This window comes from Octopus sinensis, linkage group LG19 (genome assembly GCF_006345805.1).
Source record: "Octopus sinensis linkage group LG19, ASM634580v1, whole genome shotgun sequence".
NCBI classification, from domain to species: Eukaryota; Metazoa; Mollusca; class Cephalopoda; order Octopoda; family Octopodidae; genus Octopus; species Octopus sinensis.
The window spans coordinates 45,491,684-45,515,574 of record NC_043015.1 but is presented as its reverse complement, the minus strand read 5'-3'; the positions used below and the strand labels follow the sequence as shown (position 1 = coordinate 45,515,574).

General features: G+C 38.8%; 1 long non-coding RNA gene across 1 annotated transcript; it reads left to right on the top strand.

Moving 5' to 3' along the window:
- Positions 1–1,399: 1,399 nt before the first annotated feature.
- On the top strand, positions 1,400–22,851 carry LOC118767115. The gene is made up of 3 exons (XR_005003010.1): positions 1,400–2,024; positions 20,949–20,961; positions 22,821–22,851. It is a non-coding gene; the product is annotated as an uncharacterized LOC118767115 (long non-coding RNA).
- The last annotated feature ends 1,040 nt before the right edge of the window (positions 22,852–23,891 follow it).

Genomic DNA, 23,891 nt, shown 5'->3' with positions numbered 1-23,891 from the left:
TGTTGCTTTCTCCTTGTCTCTTTTTTCTCTCTTTCTGTGTATTTGTCACTTTCTCTTCTTTACCTTACTCCCTCCCCTCTCTCTCTAGCATATACTATTTAAAATCCATCTATCTCTCTATCTATCTATCACTGCCGTTCCTGCTATTATAGCAGAGATGCTGCGACGCGACACGCGTGAATGACGGGGCAACGAAGACTATAACTCTATTCTTTCTTTCTTGCCTTCCTTAATTCTATTTATATATATATATATCTACCTACCTATCCATCTCGATCATTTATCCTTTCACCAAAAACCCTCTTTTATTCTACTTAACACCGTTCTTAGATTTATTTTTAATCAGCGACTTCTTCGTTCGTTCGTTCTCTCTCACAGCCTTTCTCCAATATTTCTCCTTTATTTTATCGCCTTTCGTTTTAATCAATAATTTGAAAAAAAAAAAAAGAAAAAGAAAACGATAACTCATTTCTTTTTTAAACTTAGCAATCCGCTGACTTTCTTTTTTAAATGCTTCTTATTCTACTTCTCTTTCTCTTTATACCATATTTACTGATCAATCTCGCTAATATTGCTTCTTTCTCTCTCTCTCTTCATCTTTTTCCCTTCTCTTTTTTTATTATCTTAAACACTGCTTCATTCCATTTCTACTGCTATCCTTTTATTATTATTATTCTTCTTCTTCTACAAAATCCCTTTCCTTTTCGCATTTCTTTTTTTAAACCGCTGTTCATTTTTTTTCTTCTTTTTGTTCCCCAGTTCCTTCCTACATCATCTCTTGATATCCCTTCCATGTCTTTTCCCTTCTTTTCATCTTCTCATCCTACCGCTGGTTTTTTTTTCTCTCTTCCATTTATAAGGATTTTTTTTTGCAGTTTTATTATTTATCTTCCCCCCCTCATTCTCCCTTAATTCTTCTTTTGACCCTCCCCTCATCTCACTATCACTTCTCTTCTTAGTTCCCTTTCCTCCTCCTCCCGCTGACTTCCTTCCTCATCCTACTGCCGTTCTTCTCTCTTTCTTCTTCTTCTTCTCCTTCTTTACTTTCTTCGTTTCTCGGTTTCCTCTTCCTCCTCTTATAATTCTTCCGACCTCCTTCCTCTGACTTTCTTGGTTCCTTTCTCCCCGTTTCTTGGTTCTCCCTCCTCCTCCGCTTCCGTCTCATCTTCCCTCCTACCTCTACTCTTTTTTTCCACTCACTCTCTTTTCTCTTTCGTTCTTTCTCCTCTGTTTCCTCCTCCTTCTCGTCCACCACCTTTGCGCCCTCCATCCTACTCTCCCTCTCATATTTCTGTTCTCTCCCTCTCACTCCCCCTCTCATATTTCTGTTTTCTCTCTCTCTCCCACTCTCCCTCTCATATTTCTGTTCTCTCTCTCTCTCCCACTCCCCTCTCATAGTTCTGTTTTCTTTCTCTCTCTTTAAGTCCTACTCCCCCTCTCATATTTCTGTTTTCTGTTCTCTCTCTCTCTCTCTCTCGCTCCCCTTCCTCCTTCTCCAGCACTTCGTCCTATACCTTCCAAATTGTTGTTGTTGTTTGTTTTTTTTCTATCGGTGGGGGTAACTCCATGGACGTGGAGGCGGACGACGAAGACGACGTCGATTGATGCTTGGTGATGCTGCCTGGCTTGGCTGGTGGTGCCGACCCAACAACAACAACAAACAACAACAACAACAACAACAACAACAGCACACACATGCACCGCACACATCACAACAGATCCTATACACACACACACATACATAACATAACTAAGTCAAACTGACAGACAAAACACACAACACAACAAACACCAGTACACTTATTCTAAACTACCCTAATTAAAAAACAGTGCACTATTCATTTTATAATTAGTCTCGTATATCATATATATACACACATATATATATATACACACAACATGCCGTCTTCCACGGCCGTCCTATTAACTGCCCTATTGATTATGGCTTCTGAATGGCTTTACCTTGTGGATTCCCACCTTAGTCTGTATATGGATTCAGAGGAGACTTACAAACTGCTGGGTAAGTAAGTACGTATATACGCATGCATGTATGTATGTATAGAAGTTAGTATACAAGTGTGTGTATACAAATATCTACAAGCACCGCGTGTGTGTTTATGTTGTGTGTTTAAGAATGAAGTTTTGGGGGAAGCAAAACTCAATTAAAGAGAAAAAAAAACCAATTAAAAGGTATTATTATTGTGATTTGTTGTTATTTTTAAGTGTTTATTATTCTCAGCTATTTCCTTGTTAAATCAAGCTTTTTCACAGGTTCGATATTCTGTGTATGCCAAGTATGTATGGCATGGTATTTGTAATTGTGTATTTACTTATATATATATATATATATAAATGAAATGATGTGTGTGTGTATATATGAGTGTGTATATGAGAGTGCGTTTGCTTGTTTCAATAACTGCTATGTTATATATATATATACATGTATGTATGTATGTATATATGTGGATATACATGTATGTAGTGGATATACAAGTATGTGTATTTATATGTTTATATATAGGCTATACCCATATGTAGATATATATATATATATATAATGTGTGTATGTATATATGAGTGTGTATATGTATGTACGTTTGCTTGTATCAATAACTGCTATGTATATATACATGTATGTATATATGTGGATATACAAGTATGTGTATTTATATGTTTATATATAGGCTATACCCATATGTGAATATATATTGTATGTGTGTGTATATATCTATACACACACACAAAATAGTTAAACGAAAAAAGCAGTGTTCGCTATGTATCTTTCTTCAGAGGAAAATAAAAAACTTCATATTTTATACAAACATTATTTCTTAGTACACACACACACATACACACGTGTGTGTATCGATATCAAATCTTTTTGAGTATCGATAGAACACTCCTGGAAGTCGTTTCCTAAAAGGACACCAATAATAATAATAATAATTTCCTTTCGGCGGGGATTATAATAATGCTAATGATTCCTTTTATTTGCCACATACGGATGACGGACGAAAGGGACAAACCTGCATTCTATGTCATCTCATTGCACTGTTTGTATATATATTTATATATATCCACATGTACATTATTTTGTCATTTGCTGTGCGTATATTTCCTTATTCTTCATCTCCACATTATTCCTCACACACACACACACAGATATATATATATACAGGGTGTCCCAAAAAATGTATACACACCTTAAATAATTGTAAATTTGTTATTCTTTGTAAGCCTAGTACTTATTCTATCGTTCTCTTTTGCCGAACCACTATGTATATACATTTTTTTGGGACACCCTGTATATATATATATATATATATATATAAAAGCAAACCATTCTGAGACCTCAAACATCAAAACACGAAAGAATGAAGTAGGAAGGAAGGAAGAAAAACCTATCTGTCCATCAAGAAATATATATATATATATAAGGGTTGTTCGTTGTCCACGCATGCATGTATACACACACACACACACACACACACACACTCATATACATGCACGCACTAAACCATTTAATATGTATATATATCTAGTCATTTATTTGCCTGTCTCCATATCTATTTAAGCCATCTGACTGCCCTTGTGTCTGTCTGTCTAGTTTTCCATGTGCCTCTCGCGATTTTTCAATATCTCTACGTACCGACGACACACACACACAACACAATTTGTGTTGTGGTTGACTCCATCCATGAGGTAAAAATACCAACGGCTATTAATTTTACATATTCGATATATTTATATATATACACATATATATATATTCATTTCGCGTGCTCGTGTTTGTGTGCGTCTATGTGTATCTGTATGAATAAATGCCATTTGAAGTTAGTATATTTGTCTCTTTGTATATATATATATATACACCCATCCACTCTGCTCCACCCTTTTTGTACGAAATAACACCACTCTCCAGGCTGGAACTCACCCCACCACCATCACCACTGCATTCTTCCTATCGTTTTCTCTAGTACACAAGCTTGAAAACTCTTTTATCTATAACAATTTCCATGGAATCTCCGAAAAGGTGAATCTGGCTGATCCTGACAACCTTATACACGCATGCTTGCATGCATGCACGCACTTGCTCAAGAATAAGTAAAGGCAGTCGCGACACACATTTGTGCACGTGTGTGCACGCACACACATGACGTATGAACAAACTCATTCATACATACACGGTACACAACACACACATTCACAGAAATATACGGTACACATCACACACACATTCACACAAATACACAGTACACAACACACACACATTCACACAAATACACGGTACACAAACCACACACACATTCACACAAATACACGGTACACAAACCACACACACATTCACACAAATACACGGTACACAAACCACACACACATTCACACAAATACACGGTACACAACACACACACATTCACACAAATACACGGTACACAACACACACATTCACAGAAATACACGGTACACAACACACACACATTCACACAAATACACAGTACACAAACCACACACACATTCACACAAATACACGGTACACAACACACACACATTCACACAAATACACGGCACACATATACGCGAGCGCGCACACACACGAGCATGCATGCATGCACAAAATCCGCTATGGATAAGAAACCTTATAAACAAAATAGAATATCGTAATTCAGAGAGAGAGTTAGACAATACATGGCGATAAATACTAAGGATTTCTTTTTATTATAAGTTTGAATAACGATGATTTATTAGGCCACACATATCGGGGGGGGGGGAGAGGCATAATCGATGAGTAAGTTGACCTCAATTCTTGAATAATACTTTTATATCATCGAACTCCGAAGAATGAAAGACAAAGTTGACTCCCGTAGGATTCGAACACTCAAGGTAAAAGGGATGTTAATTAAATGCCAAAAGGCATTTTTGCTGATCTATCGATTCATCGACCTTATTTTAATGATGGTGATGAAAATGATTCTTTCGACTATTAGACACAAGACCTGGAATTTTGTCGGAGAGGAGTCTAAGGGATTGCATCGACCCCATTGCTCCTCTAGTACTTGTTTTGTTGACTCTGAAAGGATGAAAAGTAAAAGTCGACCACGACGGAATTTTTGAACTTGATAACGTTAAGACGCACTAAATGTTGCTAAGCATTTTATCCGGCGTGCCTATGGTTCTGCCAGTTCACTACTGCCTTAATGATAATTCTAATTTTGGTACAAAACCTGCACTTTTAATGGGAGGAGGTTAGTCAATTACTTCGGCTCCAATGCTAAACTGGTACTTGCTTTATCAACCCTGGAAAGCGAAGTCGACCTCGGCAGAATTTGAACTCAGAACATAAAGTGCCTGCAAGTCAGTTTTTTTCCGATGCTCTAATGATTCCGCCCTCAATTATTATATTAATAATAACAACCCTTAGAGAGTGCAAACCTCCACTAAGGCAACACCAACGATTAGCCAGAGATTGATTTTTAAAATGAGAATATCTGAAATAAACTCGACTATTCTCACAAATGAGAATACTAAAATGAACCTGATCGCTCTCAAAAATTAGGTAAAAATACCGGAAAAAATAATCCAGAATCTTTGTCCGGTGCCAGAGCGATCCCAAAATCTAATCAGTTCATGCCAGTCCCAAGGCCAAACATCTCTGAAAGTTTTATCTGAATCCGTCCAGTGGTTCTTGAGGTATTTTGTCCATGGATAAACAAACACAAGGTTATTATTTCATACTTTGGCACAATGCCATGACCAATGTCAGTACGTTACTAGTACTAATACTATATTGATGTTAAATTATGAAGCGAAGTCGACCTCTCTGGGATTGTAACGCAACGTAAATACTGCAAGGTTTTCAGTCTAGCATTCTATTAATTCTCTTTTCATATAGCTCAAACTTCTCGTAAGAGCAGCTAAATATCCTCAAATTGTACACCCCCACTATATAAGATAAATAAAAGTATACATTTGGTTAAATAGTCCTCAATATCCCTAAAAAACAAGATGGAATGCTTTTGATGAAAGATGCTTGATTGAAGTTGATCTGAACAGCAACTACAATTGCACGTTTTCAGAGCCAGCAAGAGAACCTTTTGGCCATCGCTTGACTTTATAGAAAAAAAACACTTAAATCCCCTCATTCTACCTTCAAATTACATCTTACCCCTTTTGAAAATGGGGAGAACATGAAGATGATTTTGTTGTAGATACACAATACCCGAGCACAACAAGATGACCATAGCTAGAGCAATTTTGATCACAGATCTGCTCAGTCTGGGTTGAGCTGAGGGCTGTCCAAAGAATGGCCATTCATCTGAAATGGCATGAAGTCACTCTCTCTCCTTCTTTTCTACTGCCTCTACAGTACTCTGCAAACTTGTGTCACCTCCAGCCAAGCATTCCCAACTCACTCAAATCTACTCCTCATACCCTGTCATATTGTGTCCACCTCCAAGATCCTTTACTAATCACTATGTGCCCAATCCTTCTCCAGAATGTTGATCCCGCTTGAAGCCCCCCACCCTGGTTGCATGTATTGTTTTGTAGTCATCAGCATGATTACTGTGACTGACCAGGTTATCAGATGTTGCTACACATCGCTGGTCACAATGCGCTTCACATTGTTTTAGCCTTCAGATGACGCCACCCCGCTGGCTAAGCGAGCAGGCCAACAGAAGAAAGAGTGAGAGAACGTTGTGGTGAAAGAGTACGGCAGGGATCGCCACCACCCCCTGCCGGAGCCTTGTGGAGCTTTAGGTGTTTCCGCTCAATAAACACTCACAATGCCCGGTCTGGGAATCGAAACTGCAATCCTACGACCTCAAGTCTGCTGCCCTAACCACTGGGCCATTGCGCCTCCAATATATATATCATCATCATCATTTAACGTCTGTTTTCCATGCTAGCATGGGTTGGACGGTTCGACCGGGGTCTAGCAAGCCATGGAGGCTGCACCAGGCTCTAGTCTGATTTGGCAGTGTTTCTACAGCTGGATGCCCTTCCTAATGCCAACCACTCCTTGAGTGTAGTGGGTTATTTTTACGTGTCACCGACACAGGGGCCAGAGCAGGCTGGCAAAGAGACATGATCGGTTGGTGCTTTTACGTGTCACCAACATGGACGCCAGTCAGGTGGCACTAGTATCTGCCACATTCGGAAGGTGAAACACCATCCGAGCGTGGCCGTTTGCCAGCCTCGTCTGGTACCTGTGTCGGTGGCACATAAAAAGCACCCACTACACTCACAGAGTGGTTGGCGTTAGGAAGGGCATCCAGCTGTAGAAACACCGCCAGATCTGACTGGCCTGGTGCAGCCTTCGGGCTTCCTAGACCCCAGTTGAACCGTCCAACCCATGCTAGCATGGAAAGCGGACGTTAAACGATGATGATGATGATGATATATACACACACATGTACACACATAGATCTGTAGAAAATGTGTAAGCGAGGGAGATTACAGCTAACTAAAATCCCTATAGATATCTATGCTCAGCATGTATCTATATCTCTCTCTCAGATAGTATGCAAAATTGATATGGCTGAACTTCTCGCTGTGCCTCAAACCATCCCAGGTAGGCAAATCATGTACTTAATGACATACACAAAAATGAATTGAAATTTGTCTCTAGTAGGAAATCTGAAAAATACCTACTGGCAGTTTGCTTGCAACTCTCACAAAAAAAAAAAAAGGTAAGATACGTTCAAGAAATTAGGAATACGTTTCAGAGAAAATTTATATTTCCTGTTTATTTACCATACCCTGTATCCACCCTTCAATTCTACTCAGTTTTTACAGTTGTTGGATACATCCACCCCTTCATCATTCCTCCTCCCCATCTCTCTTGTTCCATACACTCTTGCAGACCAGCACCCATCCATCCATACTCCTTGTTCCTCTGTTTGCTCTACTCACCTCATACCTTGAAGGGACATCTGGACACCTCATCATTAGTACTTATTTTTCTGCAGTTCCTCTTGATATTTCTCAACCTCTCTCTTTTAAATGTAGAGAAGCTACAAGAGCAGGCTCTTGTGGCTCGTCTGTAACAAGAGACAGCTCTTCCCCCCCACTTCTCTCTGCTTTTTCACCTCTCGTCTCCTAGCATAAAGTTGACCCCTTCCCCTACACTTGAGTATTTGTAGTTGTAAAAGCTGCATGGCAATTTCATTAGGGTTGAGATCAAAAGAAAAAAAAACGAATACACTCTCTCTTTTACTTGTTTCAGTCATTTGACTGCGGCCATGCTGGAGCACCGCCTTTAGTCGAGCAAATTGACCCCGGGACTTATTCTTTGTAAGCCTAGTACTTATTCTATCGGTCTCTTTTGCTGAACTGCTAGGTGACGGGGATGTAAACACACCAGCATCGGTTGTCAAGCAATGCTAGGGGGACAAACACAGACACACAAACATACACACACATACATATATATATATACATATATACGACAGGCTTCTTTCAGTTTCCGTCCACCAAATCCACTCACAAGGCATTGGTCGGTCCGAGGCTATAGCAGAAGACACTTGCCCAAGATGTCACGCAGTGGGACTGAACCCGGAACCATGTGGTTGGTAAGCAAGCTACTTACCACACAGCCACTCCATGCTGTGAAGTGTTTGGCATTAGGGAGGTCATCTAGCTGTAGAAACTATGCCAAAATAGACCCTGGAGTATAACGCCATCGGTTCTTGGACCTATCAAATCCTCTCAAACCGCCCAGCCCGTGCCAGCATGGAACATCGATATTCAACGATGATAATGCTTCAAGTAAAATGCTGATCTTTGTTAGCAGGCGAAATAACTGCTACAGATATGTTTGAGCCTTATCAGACCTCATCAGTGAAATATAAATATCATCATTCCAGGTTGTATCTGTTTCCTTCATAAATAATTCTAGAGAGAAATAAATATACTTTTAGCATGGAGGCATGTATCCCTATGTAATATGCTTCGTGTGGCATAGCCACCTTTATGACTGGTTGCACCAAAGGAGATGTTTACATTAGATACAGGTATGGCTGTGTGCTTAATGAGTTTGGTTACTGTTCATATAGTCTTGGGTTTAGTCCCACTGTGTGACACCTTGGGAAAGGGTCTTCTATCATAACTGCAGGCTGACCAAAACCTTGTCAATAGATTTGTTAGACAGACACTGAAGGATATCCATTGTGTGTGTGTATCATTTTTCCTTTTTTTTTTTTCATTTTATTTGTTTCAGTCATTTGATTGCAGCCATGCTGGAGCACCACCTTTAGTTGAAGAAATCGACCCCAAGACTTATTCTTTGTAAGACTAGTACTTATTCTATTGGTCTCTTTTGCCAAACCGCTAAGTCATGGGGTTGTAAACACACCAACATCGGTTGTCAGGTGATGATGGTGGGGGGCTAACACACACACACACACACACACGCACATATATACAACAGGCTTCTTTCAATTTCTGTCTACCAAATCCACTCACAAGTCTTTGGTTGGCCCGAGGTTATAGTAGAAGGTACTTGCCCAAGGTGCAATGCAGTGGGACTGAACCCGGAACCATATGGTTGGGAAGCAAGCTTCTTATTACACAGCCACTCCTGTGAAGGTGCATGGCTCAGTGGTTAGAGCATCGGGCTCACAATCATGAGGTAGTGGGCTCGATTCTTGGACTGGGCTTTGTGTTGTGTTCTTGAGCAAGACACTTTATTTCACGTTGCTCCAGTTCACTCAACTGTAGAAATGAATTGCGATGTCACTGGTGCCAAGCCTTATCGTCCTTTGCCTTTCCCTTGGATAACATTAGTGGCATGGAGAGGGGAGGCTGGTATGCATGGGCGACTGCTGGTCTTCCATAAACAACCTTGCCCAGACTTGTGCCTTGAAAGGTATATACATACATATATACCTACATACATATATACCTACATACATATATGCATACACATGCTTGCAAACGCACGCAATGCAAACAAACCTATACGTACAGAATTGGCCGCAAGGCAGTGAGCTGGCAGAAACGTTGGCACAGTGGGCAAAATGCTTAGCGGTATTTCGTCTACCGTTACGTTGTGAGTTCAAATTCCGCCGAGGTCGACTTTGCCTTTCATCCCTTCGGAGTCGATAAATTAAGTACCAGTCATGCACTGGGGTCGATGTAATCAACTTAATACCTATGTCTGTCCTTGTTTGTCCCCTCTGTGTTTAGCCCCTTGTGGGTAGTAAAGAAATATGGTAACTTTCCTGGTGCAATCTCATGGTCATTCATGACGGAAAGAAGTCTTTACCCTTATATATATATATATATATATATATATATATATGTGTGTGTGTCTGTGTGTCCATTTGTCTAGACATTACATGATAGTTGTAAATGAGTGTTATCATCATACAAGTGTGGTCATTCCTTTGCAGTTTTTCTATGTAAAACATGTCAGGCCATGGGGAAATATTACTTTACTCGGAAACAAGCAAGCGTTGGCAACAAGAAGGGCATCAGGCTGTAGAAAATCTGCCGAAAATAGATAAATTCTGTCCAAGCATGGTAAAACTGGACATTAAAATGATACTAGTAATGAGCAATCTGAAATTATAAGAATATATCACTGTGATCACCGTGATCGACCAGGCTATCAGATGTTGCTACACATCGCTGGTCACAATGCGCATCGCATTGTTTTAGCCTTCAAATGACGCCACCCCGCTGGCTAAGCGAGCAGGCCAACAGAAGAAAGAGAGAGAAAGTTGTGGTGAAAGAGTACAGCAGGGATCGCCACCATCCCCTGCCGGAGCCTTGTGGAGCTTTAAGTGTTTTCGCTCAGTAAACACTCACAACGCCTGGTCTGGGAATCGAAACCGCGATCCTACGACCGTGAGTCCGCTGCCCTAACCACTGGGCCATTGCGCCTCCACACAAGAATATATACGAAGTAAAAAAAACACGAAGATAGTATATTCTTAAATGACAAAATTAAAATTATCAATAATCATAGTCTCAAGAGGTTTACACTTCATAGAAAACTTGGAAAATTCGACTAGGCATGTATCTGTATTACAATAGAGAAGTTCAGACATAAGTACATACAAAAAGTATTACATAAAAATATGCTAAATGTTCAGCCATTAAAATTTAAACACAAAATCTATATTCGGTGCCTGGGTAATGCTGGGTATCTTTGCTTGTGTTTGTGTGTATGGTTAAAGAATATATGTGTATACATATATATATGTGTCTGTATGTATATCTATCTATCTATCTATCTATCTATCTATCTATATATATATATATGTATATGTATATGTATATGTATATATATGTGTGTGTGTATATATATATATATATATAAAGTTTAGGTATAACGTGTGTTTGTAAGCATGTATATATGTATATGTATGTTTGTATATGTATATAAGTATAATGATGAATATGTATGTGTATATATATATGCATGCACACACATAGTTACAAACATATGTGTGTGTGAATGTATATACTATTCAAACTTAGATGTATTGAATGCAACACATTCTGACCCAGTCTAATCTGAGGCGTAAATACCTCCAAAGACCTTGACAAAGAGTTGACAATAAACTTGATATATAAAAAACAGAGTTAAACAATTTATGTTCCTAACACTAGCTGAATGATAACTAAGTTAATTTACTAAATTCTTTGTTATAGTTAAAGTAATAGAAAAAAACACAGATCATCTCAAAATAAATATAGTAATGAAAGGGTTAAGGCAGACTTTGTTGCTTAACTTTAGTTTGTGAGGAGTCCTTTCCAAAACATAGTTCTCCAAAGAGTAAAAGCTCTGAAATTCTTCCATCTTCTACACAAACTACATGGCCTGCCTTTTCAGTCTGCTACATTGCAAGAGAGCTTCTTTACTCACAGCATTTACCATCTTCATAACTTTCATGTCACTCATATAGTCTCTTGTAAATAAAGGCAAAATTTGTCAAAGACACTTATGCCGGAAGTGCCCCAACTAATTCTTAACATGTTTTGAGTTTAACCCTTTCATTACTGTATTTATTTTGAGATGCTCTGTGTTTCTCTCAATTACTTTAAATATAACAAATAATTTAGTAAAATAACTTGGTTATCATTCAGCTAGTGTTAGGAACATAAATGGTGACTTAGGTTTGGTGGAAGATTTTAATTAAACACTTATGAAAACAAGACATTTATACTCAGAGCCAGAGCTGGTTTCAGCCGGGTTGGTAACAAAAGGGTTAATGTCTAAGTTTTACAGTCAACACAGCCAGCCTTCTGGTTAGTTGGGTCCACTCAAACTGTCCAACCCATGCCAGCATGGAAGGTGGATGTTATATGATGATGAAGACCCCACTAGTTAGGAATAATGACCCGGTCAATCTATTACAAGAATCCTGCCCCACTGAATGGGATCCATCGTCACAGGGTTGACTTCTTCGCAGTTGCTTAACTCATTTATGGCTGAGTGGACAGGATCAATATAAAATGGAGTGTTTTGCTCAAGAATACAATGCACTGCCTGCCTCAGGAATTGAAACCACAACTGTGAACACAACTCCCTAAATTACTAAGTCATGTGTCTTCACTTTATATGTGTTGCTGCAAGATAATGAAGAAATGGAATGAGGAATATAGTAAAGGGTAATTTCGGTGAGATTCCAATTAAGGTAGCAAGCTGGCAGAAGTGTTAGCATGCTGGACAAAATACTTAGCGGCACAATCTGTGTTCAAATTCTGGTGAGGTTGACTTTGCCTTTCATCCTTTCAGGGTCGATAAATTAAGTGCCAGCTGAGTACTGGAGTTGATGTAATTGACTCGTTCCCACCTCCCCCGAGCTGCCCTTGTGGAAAAAATTTGGAATGATTATTATTATTATTATTTTTATTATTATTATTATTCTCTTTTACTTGTTTCAGTCATTTGACTGCGGCCATGTTGGAGCACCGCCTTTAGTCGAGCAAATCGACCCCGGGACTTATTCTTTGTAAGCCCAGTACTTATTCTATCGGTCTCTTTTGCCGACCCGCTAAGTTACGGGGACGTAAACACACCAGCATCAGTTGTCAAGCAATGCTAGAGGGACAAACATATACACACACACACACACACACATACATATATACAACAGGCTTCTTCCAGTTTCCGTCTACCAAATCCACTCACAAGGCTTTGGTCGGCCCGAGGCTATAGCAGAAGACTCTTGCCCAAGATGCCACGCACTGGGACTGAACCCGGAACCATGTGGTTGGTTAGCAAGCTACTTGCCACACAGCCACTCTTGCGCCTATATTATTATTATTGTTATTATTTTTTTTTATTGCTGGGTCTGGAGAAAGTGAGCATTGCCCATGGCTTTTTGCACGCCTTTAATGCTCTGCTTAAACCGTTTGCAAGTCAGCACCTGGACGACAGACATGGGCTGGAAGAAAATTCTAAGACCTGACGCTTTGAGAATGAGGATCTTGGACGTAGATGTTAGTGTGAAGTCTATCGGGGGTTAGATGTATCAAGGGTGATGAAATGAAGGAGAGCTTTTAGATTCCCGAATCATTCGTGTTGTCTTCTTACTCCCCGTTGGTATTTCATATTAACGTCCGTATAAAATATACGTGCACGTACGTACATAATTAAAAAACAAACAAAAACGAACTCAAAACCAATATGTTTACAAAAGATACTTGTAGTTTTTGGCAAGCTGACAGAGTATCAGTACTCTAAGATGCACGGGATGAACTTGGAAGATAAAGAAGCGCTCAAGTAGCCATGAATTTGTAAGGTCAAAGGCTATTAAGTTGATTCTCCGAAGATAGCAGATAAGATCTATTAAGGTGACGCAATAAACACCTGTGATTGAAGCTAGCATTACAAGTGTAATTAATAGTTGGTTTGATGTGAATGGGGGAAAGTTAAGAGGACGGATACCTCACAACGAAAACCAAAATTAAAATTGAGCCAATCCAGTGAAGTTCTACAATCGTGGAACCAATCTTTTTCACCACGAAGAATATTTTCATTTAAATGAATTTTCCCACACGTAGGCTTTTTTTTTTTTTTTTTGGAACGGTCTGGCTTATTCAATAAGTTGATTTTTTATTAACTAACAACAGACTCGTCCACCTAGTGTCACCTCTCTATTGAACAGTACATGTCACTTAGTAATTACACATTTTTACACTGCAGCTTTTTAGGACACGACTCACGGACCTCCAGTACAACCCTGTGTGAGTTCCCAGAAATTCTGCGGACACAATTTTGGTAACCGCTGCCCTAGACGGTCCTTTGACCTGCTAGAAGTAGCAGCCAAATCTCATTTGAGGTTATCCTCTATTACCTTATCGACAGGCGATTTTATATTTACTAAAAGATTAGTAATAAACCATTTCACTCACGATACGAGTGTAACAGTTTGGGAACCGCTGCTCTAGACGGTCCTTTGACCTGCTAGAAGTAGCAGCCAAATCTCATTTGAGGTTATCCTCTATTACCTTAAAAAAAAACTGGTACTTTCTTATGGACAGTCGATTTTATATTTACTAAAAGATTAGTAATAAACCATTTCACTCACGATACGAGTGTAACAGTTGGTTAGCGAGCTTCCAGAATAGCTATCACTAACTATCTCGTGGAGAAAAGTACCAGTAAAAATTTACCGAAAAACGGACACGGAATTGGAAAGCAAAAAATGTAAAAAAAACTTATAATGGTTTGGATATAAAGTTTTCGTCACAGAAGGAAACAAACAAACAATCACCCAATTTCTCGCCCCTTTTCCTTGTCGATAATAGGAAAGTACCAAAAGGGTCATAGTGGGTGGTGTAGTGTTAGATACACTGTCTGAAAATAAAACAAAAAGGAAAAGGTGGAAGGCAGGATGGTCACGAACAAGTGGGAAGTTTTTGATAAAATCTGTTCGATCAGAGCTGTTCGCCGAAAGACTTAGATACATGAATAAACTATGGTACGACTTGTTTTAACATTTTGCACGAAAGCGTAATTAAGAAAAAAAAATCAATGAAAAACCCCAACAACTAAGTGTTAAGAAATGGCATGGTTTTGCTATAGAGCGAATGCTTTGGTATTCAGTGGCTAGCTAATATTGTGGTAACTCAAGGTCAGTAGTGACTGAATCGTTCTATGGCATGGATATTGTCGACGAAGCCCCGACTCGTAGATTTCCCAGCTAAGGGGCTATGCGGTCCTCCCCTACATACAGTGGTGAAACGTATAGGGGTCAGCGCGACAGTTTGGACATACGACACACATACACACACACGCTCTCTCTCTCGTCTACTTTGTAAGCCTGTAGATTCTTATTTCTTCACTGCTCACAAAGGGCTACACTCAGAGGGGACAAACAAGGACAGACAAACGGATTAAGCCGATTATATCGACCCCGAAAGGATGAAAGGCAAAGTCGACTTCTGTAGAATTTGAACTCAGAACGTAAAGACAGACGAAATAGTACTAAGCATTTCGTCCGGTGTGCTAACGTTGGTGGTGACCATAGCGGAGGTGATCCAAGGCGGACTCGATCAGAACGCAATAGTGACTCTCCTGGTGTTCGGGAGCCAGTGAGAAAGAAGCCTTTACGCGATCTCTCGACATGCAAGGAATTAAGGCTGCTAAATCATTTTCAAAATACTTGATCCAGCAGAACATCGAGTGTTTGTCAGCTGAGGGTGAGGAGGTGCTGCCCCAGTACCGAGCTTATGTTTTAAAATTTATTTAGCGACCCCAGTGGGATTTGAACTTATAGCCTTGAAAACCGGAACAATTATTACAGCGCATTGTATTCAGCGCTCTGACGACTCTACCAATCGACTGCTCCACCCACATGCGTGTATACACACATCCATGTATGTATATAGTATACACACGCTAGCATCGCGCGTGCACGTACATACGAAATTGACACACACGTAGAACCAGAACCTCACGGAATTACTAACACATGTGCCAAGGCAATTCTCTTTCAAGTCCCATACATAAAAATCAGCTGAACATGTTCACAGTTTGAATTTCACGCCACACAAACACACTTAAAACCATCTCCTAACATTTATAAATAACTTATGATTGTTTGTTTGTATGTCGATGCCATATTTCACTGTCAAACAAAAATGGAACACACACCCATTAACCGAGTAGATCCTTAACACTGTCATACTGTGTATTATTATTATTTTAATTCAGTTATTAATGCACCTGTAGTTAGTTACGATTAAATTACTAGCGCTATAACAGTTACTTTTGCAAATAGTTAGGAAGAAAGGCAGGCGGGCCCTTGTTACAAACTAGTATGTTAGAAATTAGCTTATTTTTTTAACACACGCTTTTGAAAAGACCCAATTTTAGCTTTGCTTACAAGGAAGGGAAGCCTTCTAAAGTTCATGAAGAGACGTGCGAACAACACGTATCTCCTCAGACATTTATATTTCTCCCATAGTGCATACACGCACCACTCACGCATGTACATACATATGTCCAACACATACATACATGCATATATACGTACGTGCATGCGTTTATACATACATACGTACATACATACATACGTACGTACATACATAATACATACGTACGTACATACATAATACATGCATACGTACGTACATACATAATACATACGTACGTACGTACATAATACATACATACATACGTACGTAATAAATACATACATACATACGTACGTACATAATACATACATACGTAAGTACATACATAATACATACATACGTACATACATAATACATACGTACGTACGTACATAATACATACATACATACGTACGTAATACATACATACATACGTACGTACATAATACATACGTACGTACGTACATAATACATACGTACGTACGTACATAATACATACGTACGTACGTAATACATACATACGTACGTACATAATACATACATACGTACGTACATACATAATACATACGTACGTACATACATAATACATACGTACGTACATAATACATACGTACGTACGTACATACATACATGCATATGGCTTCAATAAGTTGGGTAAAAAAAAATACAAAACAAACTTCAATGTATGTAATGTATGTCTTCTGGTTCGAAGATATAAAGCAAATAAAACAAAAATGTATATATTTATGTGTGTGAACGACTGCTTTTTTTTCTTTTTCTACAGCAACTCCCTTAGAATCTTGTAAGGGTGTGGGGGCGGAGATGAAGGAAAAAAAAAAGGGCTCGCTTTATTTTCGAACAGGCAAAAAAAATCTTCCTCTTGTTCACTGCAAAGCTAGTCTCTCTTTCTTTCACTCTTCATACAATCGTGTTTTTGTGAATACAAACACTAACAGACGGGTGTTTGGGTTTTGTGCACACACACACCAACAGACGGGTGCTGCTGTGTACCGAACGGTTCTGTTTCTCAATGAACTTAACTTTCCAGCATGTTTTATTTTCAGGACGGGAAGAGTACTCTCTTTCTCTCTCTCTGTCTTTCCCATTCATCCTCATTTGTATGCTTATTTTTATCATAAGTATGTTTATTTTTAACACACTCGCACATACATTATCTGTCTATCTGTCTGTCTATCTATCTATCTATCTATCTATCTATCTATCTATCTATCTATCTATCTATCTATCTATCTATCTATCTATCTATCTATCTATCTACCTCTTTCTTTCTATCTATCTATCTACCTCTATCTTTCTTTCTTTCTATCTATCTACATCCATCTGTCTATCTATCTACATCCATCTATCTATCTATCTATCTATCTATCTATCTATCTATCTATCTATCTATCTCTCTATCTATCTATCTATCTATCTGTCTGTCTATCTATCTATCTTCTATCTATCTATCTATCCATCTGTCTATCTTCTATCTATCTATCTATCTATCTATCATCTATCTATCTATCTATCTATCTATCTATCTCTCTATCTATCTATCTACCTCTATCTATCTATATCTATCCATCTGTCTATCTATCTATATCTATCTATCAATCTCTATCTATCCATCTGTCTATCTATCTATATCCATCCATCCATCTATCTATCTATATCTATCTATGTGCTAGAAATGAGGTGCGCTCCATCTACCTATCTGTATCGATCTATTTATCTTTCCTAAATATTTTCATCTCTCTCTCTCGTCGGTCGGGCTTCACGATCGTAGATATACCCATGTGTCCCATCCATAAGCCTGACAGCGAACAGTACAAGCATTACTAACAGGACAACCTATGTGAAAATTACCCAACTTGAATGTCTAATGCTTGATCCACTAAACAAATGCTTTGCTTTATAAATAGCGCGTGCACATACACACATCCAAATATAATATATATATATATACACACATATATACATACCACACACTCACACACCGATTTGTTTCGGATGTGTGGATAGCATTAGCTTGTTCTTCATTCACTTACCAAACTAGCTTCGTAATGTAGGTAACATACACACATACTATTATATACCAACGCACTATTCTTGTCTGTTAACCTACCAATAGTAGTAGTGGTAGTAAGTAAATGAATGCTATTGTATATTAATGTAATAGCACACATACACACACACACAAAATGACCAGGCACTATGCCAATTTGTTAGAAAGTCGGAGGCGGCAGAGTGGACATTATCAACGGACAGCAGTAAATTCACACATACTAAAAACCTGCCAACGAGGATTGTTCTATGTATAACGGCTACTGGACCTGCGAGAAATAACAACCAAAACCGTCCTCGCAAAAAAATATATTACTCTTTAACTCTTTTACTTGTTTCAGTCATTTGACTGCGGCCATGCCGGAGCACCGCCTTTAGTCGAGCAAATCGACCCCCGGGACTTATTCTTTTTGTAAGCCCAGTACTTATTCTATCGGTCGCTTTTGCCGAACCGCTAAGTGACGGGGACGTAAACACACCAGCATCGGTTGTCAAGCAATGCTAGGGGGACAAACACAGACACACAAACCCACACATATATATATATATATATATATATATATATATATACGACAGGCTTCTTTCAGTTTCCGTCTACCAAATCCACTCATAAGGCATTGGTCGGCTCGGGGCTATAGCAGAAGACACTTGCCCAAGATGCCACGCAGTGGGACTGAACCCGGAACCATGTTGGTAAGCAAGCTACTTACCACACAGCCACTCCTGCGCCTATTGTTCTTATATTGTTCTTTCTTTGTATTTTTGAAAGAACGAGAAGAACACATTTAATAATGCGGTCCAAAAATACACGTTGAAAACGAGAGACGCAATGGTCACACAACTGGGATTCTTTGATCATAGCACTGACCGATCGATCACAACTGACCTGGGGCTAAACAACAATATAGTTTAATCCATCACTATTGATTCTCGTGAAGTGGTGTGGTGATGGGTGTAGCACGAATAATCAATCGAACTATTACAGATCACAGAAATCTTCAAGTTTCTTTACAATCTATCTGATACAATATCTGCTGCTCATTGTACCTCATGGTACTGTCTATATACACATAAGTTCATATGTATATAATGTTTGAGCGTGTCTCAAAACAAATATAGATATAAATAATAGCGTGTTTAATATATTGGGTTAAGATATAAACCCTTTGGACAGAAAAAGTCAAAGGGCTGTCTGTGGGACACGAACCCACATTCCCTCTAAACTTGACCGAGGTTCTATATTATTGCTTTATTTGCTTCGAGATGCACCGCCCCCCCCAAGGGAATTATTTCGCATTATATATATATGTATATATATATATAATATATATATATATATATATATGTGTGTGTGTGTGTGTGTGTCGCCGAGGTCGATTTTGCCTTTCATCCTTTCGGGATCGATAAATAAAAGTACCAGTTTCGCACTGGGGTCGATGTCATCGACTTAATCCCTTTGTCTGTCCTTGTTTGTCCTCTCTATGTTTAACCCCTTGTGGGCAATAAAGAAATATATATATATATGTGTGTATATATAGTGAGACACATACGCACTCACGTTAGAAACGTATACTAATTTATAGATGTAGTTTAGCCCTAGGCTGGCTCTGGTCGGGCAGATCGATGATCGAAGGTGTTCCGGTTAAAGCTATTCCATTATTTTTCTATAACTAGTATCCGTCTTTTCTTTTCTTTTCGGAAACAGCAGGGTGTTCCGTGAGTAGTATTCGGCTACTACTTTTAGCAAGTCTAATGACCGCGTAAGGTCTCTCTGGATAGTTTGACTATCTGTCTATATAAAGTAACTTTTATCCTTATTAGTGTAATAATATTATATATTTCTTTACTACCCACAAGGGGCTAGCTAAACACAGAGGGGACAAACAAGGACATTTCTATTATAGGCACACGGCGTGAAATTTTGGGGGATGGGGCTACTCGAGTAATTCGACTCGGGACTCAACTGGTACTTAATTTATCGACCCCGAAAGGATGAAAGGCAAAGTAGACCACGGCGGAATTTGAACACAGAACACGGATGAAATATCGCTAAGCATTTTGTTCGGCACGGTAACGAAACTCCTAGTTCTCCTCTTTAGTATTTATATACAATGATGTGTATACAATGATGCCTTTTTGGCCAGAGCTTGCCGTTAATAAGTGAATGGATTGTATGGCTTTCATGCCTTTTTAAAGGCCATTAGCCAGAGACTGGATTTGAACCGAAGTCGTTGGCTCGATTCGCTGGGACTTTCTTTTGAGTAACCGCGTGCGCGCGATAGATAAATAGATAGATAGATAGATAGATAGAGAGAGAGAGAAAACTAAATCCACTTCGTAGACTTGCTACTATAAAAATCAACACTCATGGTAACAATAGCTTTCGGAATCAACTCTGCTTCTTAAAGTGTCCTGTTGCTATCTAAAAGAATCTCTCGAGATATTTCTCTGAAATATCCGATATTTATTTATTTATTTATGATTATTGGTCTTTATCTTGTATTTACATAATACCTCTTTACTATTAGGACGGCAGAATTGGTGAGAGCGTCGGACAAAATCTCTTTCAGTTATTTAGTTAACGACTATTTTACGCTCTGGGTTTGTATCCCATCCTTTCGGGATACCTATTTCTTTATTACCCACAAGGGGCTAAACATAGAGGGGACAAACAAGGACAGACATAGGTATTAAGGCGATTACATCGACCCCAGTGCGTAACTGGTGCTTAATTTATCGACCCCGAAAGGATGAAAGGTAAAGTCAGTCAAGTACTACAGTCAAATAGATTGACTCTACTCCTTTCTCCAAAATGTGTAGTCTTCAATATACGTTAACGTTTCTTCGTTTTGTTTGGTTGCTCTCACACGGTGTAGATCCCCCACAGTTTTTGTGTTTTTTTCTTTATATTTAGCCCTTGTACTCAAACCTACGTGTTGAGTTTTTTATGATGGGCCTCTTTTGATATTTGTTCCGGCTCTTCACGTTTCAGTCATTTGGCTGTAGCCATGCTGGAGCACTGCCTTTGGTCGAACAAATCAATCCCAGGACTTATTCTTTGTAAGCCTAGTACTTATTCCATGGGCCTCTTTTTGCTGAACTGCTAAGTTACAGGGACATAGACCAACATTGGTTGTCAGGTGATGGTTGGGGGCCAAACACAGACACACAAACATATATATATATATATATATATATATATATATTTCAACAATTGAGGGTAAAATTAATTAATTAATCAATTTCACCAAGTATTCAGTATGCAAAGGGACCATTTAAGGCGAATTCAAATTACTACATTATATAAAAGGGCTTAGTAAAATAAATTACTTTGCCGCATACTGAACTCATTAGAAATAGCAGCTAAAAAAACTTTTTTTAAAACTATTTCCAATACTTAAAGAAAACCTCTCTCATATAGTGTTTGCTCAATTCAACTCACGCAAATATGGGGGTAGAGACATTAAAAAATCAAGTGCAAACCTTTGCACTTGATTTTTTAATGTCTCTACCCCCATATTGCGTGAGTTGAATTGAGCAAACACTATATGAGAGAGGTTTTCTTTAAGTATTGGAAATAGTTTTAAAAAAAGTTTTTTTAGCTGCTATTTCTAATGAGTTCAGTATGCGGCAAAGTAATTTATTTTACTAAGCCCTTTTATATAATATATATATATATATATATATATATATATATAAAATTAAGATTCAGTTGAATTAGGTACCTAAGTTGAGGCACCAAGTCAGTCCGGTATTATCTGCACAGCTCAAAGTAAGGTGAATAAAATCAAATAAGTAGCAGGATGTCAGGTATTAATGCAGTAAGGCCGTTTCAAGTGGCTCCATTTAATTGAACACTACAAGTATATATATGCAAAACCTAGCAATCTGGAGCCTACACAGGTGTATTTAAGGCACAGATTTAACCATCTCGCTACAGTCAAAAATTGTGAAGCATGACTGTCACCACTACTACATGAACCTGAAGATTGCATTATTTAATGCATGAAAGTGCTAGTTCAATCAGAATGAACATTTAACATTCTATTATTTTATTTTATTTTATTATATTATATTATATTATATCATTATAAGATTGTAAATAAAACGGGAAAATCAGACAAGGTTGGAATTCCTTTTATTAATATATATATATATATGATGGGCTTCTTTCAGTTTCTGTCTACTAAATTCACTCATAAGGCTTTGGTCGGCTTGAGGCTATAGTAGGAGACACTTGCCCAAGGTGCCATGCAGTGGGACTGAACCTTGAACCATGTGGTTGGGAAGCAAGCTTCTTACCACAGCTATGCCTTCATACAGACACATATACTCACAGACACACATATCAATGGACACCGGCATGGCTGTGTGGTAAAAACTTTGCTTCCCAACCATAGTCTTATTTCCACTGCATGGCACCTTGAACAAGTATCTTTTACTATAGCCTCCAGCTGACCAAAGCCTTGTGACTGGATTTCGTAGATGGAAACCAAAGGAAGCCTCCTGTATATATATGTGTGTGTGTGTGTGTGTGTATTTGTCCTCCACCACCACTTGACAACTAGTATTGGTGTGTTTACATCCCTGTAACTTAACAGTCTGGCAAAAGAGACTGATAGAATAAGTACCAGGCTTGAAAAGAAAAAAGGACGTAAACACACCAGCGTCGGTTGTCAAGCAATGTTGGGGGAAGGACAAACACAGAGACACAAAATTATACACATACATATATACGACGGGCTTCTTTCAGTTTCGTCTACCAAATCCACTCACAAGGCTTTGGTCGGCCCGAGGCTATAGTAGAAGAGACTTGCCCAAGGTGCCACGCAGTGGGACTGAACCCGGAACCATGTGGTTGGTAAGCAAGCTACTTACCACACAGCCACTCCTACACCTATATATATATATATAATTAGATATGTGTGTGTGTAAGTAATAATTAAATTGCTATGCACTTTATTGTATTTTGTTTTGTGTGGGATCCCCTGGTCTGCTGAAAAATTATCTTGCATGGAACTGATCTGTGATGCAAAAGAGGTTGGCGACTGCTGGTTTAGTTAAATTTATTTATTTTTATTTCATTATTTCATCTAGTTTCAGCTCATGAGCTGTGGCCATGCTGGGGCACTGCAAATGCATTTAAAGCCAGGAACTTTTCAGCATCTCCTCGTACAAATATGTATATGTATGCATATATGCATACATACTCTTTACTCTTTTACTTGTTTCAGTCATTTGACTGCGGCCATGCTGGAGCACCGCCTTTAGTCGAGCAAATCGACCCCGGGACTTATTCTTTGTAAGCCCAGTACTTATTCTATCGGTTTCTTTAGCTGAACCGCTAAGTGACGGGGACGTAAACGCACCAGCATCGGTTGTCAAGCAATGCTAGGGGGACAAACACAGACACACACACACATACACACACAAACACACACACACATATATATATACATATATATGACAGG